Consider the following 2,319-nt stretch of genomic DNA (forward strand, 5'->3'; position numbering starts at 1 on the left):
TGACTCTTCAAGAAGCAGATTTGATTTTATTTGTATTAAAGGAGAACTACTTCCTTTCTTCCTTCCACATGCTCACTCTTTCTCTTTTGAAGCTTGGAAGAAAGGATCCTGCTCACCTGGGAGAGCACCCTCCTCGGTTCGCTTCCTTGGTTCCAGAGGGGTTTGCCTTTTAGCCCAAAGCTAGCTAGATGCTGGGATGCCGATTCCGCCAGTAGAGGGAGGTAGCTTTCCAGAGCACAAGTTAAGATGAACTAATTAAAAAAAAAAAAAAAATATATATATATATATATATATATAGTTGCTGCTATTACTAATCATCCACCGGGAATATATATTTGTTCATTGCTTTTTTGTTTTGTTTTTCTACAAAGGTGAAGCAGCAAAGGAAGCCATCCATCTTCTTTGAGGAGAATAATGAATGAATAGGAGAAGGTTATCAGTTTCAAAGTAGCCTGGAGTCCATTTTAAAAGGAAATTTAACCGTGCATATTAGACACCATAATTAAAACAAACTTACGTGGGCACAGGCCCATTCATCCTAGGGGAGAGTTGAAAGGAGACTTTGGATTTGCATCCTGGTGACCTGTTTGGCGCGTCGACGGGCTTGCTGTGTTCATGTCTGAAATATGCCGCTCCTCAGCAGAAGGGGAAAAAGAAAAGACTAAGAAAGCATGTTTGTGTTCACTTATCAACAATTGCAATTTTAGCTAAGTGCTTCAAAAATCAGGCCGAAGAAAGATCCTGCATGTATACGGTACTTTTAACTTTTTGAAGTATTTTTACATGTATTATCTCATTTTAAAGTAGAGCTGACACAGCCCCCAATGTATTAAGGAAATGACCCTTTAAACCCAAGAACACTCTGGCACTTTTAAAAAACTATACTTAACTATCATTTAATGAAATAAATTGTCCCGAAAATATTGGTGATACTAAAATAACGATAATCAGGATAAAATTTCTTTAGGTAGAGGATTTGCAAAGAGCCATTAAATTATTCTTTTAACATTCTACATGTTTTGCATATTTATTTCAATAAGTTTGAAGTTGTCTGCTATTCTTGTTAAGAATAATACTGTCAATAATTTGTTATGACCACACTGCTGAGAATTTTGGAGGAACACCACGTGTTATGAGTGGGTCCAGGCTTGCCCATGAATTAATTTTCAATTAGCAATAATTGTGCCTCGGATAAACCTCACTGGCTGCAATATTTCCAACTGCACAAAGCTAATTTTCAATTTTCAAAGATATTTTTTAGAATAAACAACTATCTTTTAAAAAAGATTTGCATTATGCTCTTTTAAAAGTACTGTGTACAGTCTATCCATTTTGTCTGAAGCAACCATTGATACACAACACGATGTTTAATTATTTGAATTCCAGTCTGTGGCTAGGAAACTGTGGATATATATTCTGGTTCTTTTCCATCTTCGGGTGTTCAAAGGGCATTTTGTGAAAGGCTGGTAGACTCTTAACTGTCAAAGTTGTTGACTCAATTCTGAGTAACCATCCACATGCATATGACAGAGTAGTTGTATATCAAGCAGCGAAAATTGAGAAATTAGAATGCTGAATCCAGTGAGTGAAAATCAATTGCTTCAGCTAGACTAAAACTTCCTGGGGAAATATTTTTTCCTCAGGCTTGAGCCAAGTTTGAGATAAAAGCATTATTGTCATCTGAAACTAAATTAGTAGGGAATCTGGTTTGTTTCTTTGATAATTCCCAACTCTTTTATAATTTTATTCAGTATTTTCTTCTTTTGAATTTTGTAAATTCTTCAGCCTTACAAATGATATATTTTTAAAACAGATTTGTGGATTACTATGTAGTCAACATGTAGGGAAGTCCATGCTTTTTTTCAACGTAGAAAAGGAAACCATAACAATTTATTTTGAATAAATTATTTTCTCATGTAACTTTATCAGCATTTACAAGAGGAAATTATTTCAAAACTTATTGGCATCTAGATATTAAATATATTTGTGAAATTCTTTGTTGCCTAACTGGAGAAAATATCTGGTTTTGAAAGAAAAGTGGAAGAGCAGCCTATGTAAGTAAAACACTCATCTCAAGAAAGTATATTTATTCTTTATTTCCACAGTTTTTGGTAACCAGGACTTACTGTCAACATGGAAGCATTAAACTCTGTTTATTTGTTATGGTTTTCATTGATAAAATATCTACAAAAGGTCCTATACTTGTATCCTACGTGTCTCTATAGGGGTTCTAAAAGGATTTAATATTCAGATTTCTGTAAAACTTCTAAGTCACCTGCAGGAAGTTTCTCAGTTACTATTACTATGATTTTTTTTATT

General features: G+C 34.1%; 1 pseudogene; it reads right to left on the reverse strand.

Moving 5' to 3' along the window:
* Nucleotides 1-1,055: 1,055 nt before the first annotated feature.
* On the reverse strand, nucleotides 1,056-1,232 carry LOC115868323 (annotated as a pseudogene).
* Nucleotides 1,233-2,319: the final 1,087 nt, after the last annotated feature.

The sequence above is a fragment of the Echinops telfairi genome, unplaced genomic scaffold (assembly GCF_000313985.2).
Source record: "Echinops telfairi isolate 266 unplaced genomic scaffold, ASM31398v2 ScPeMD7_9;HRSCAF=40, whole genome shotgun sequence".
NCBI classification, from domain to species: Eukaryota; Metazoa; Chordata; class Mammalia; order Afrosoricida; family Tenrecidae; genus Echinops; species Echinops telfairi.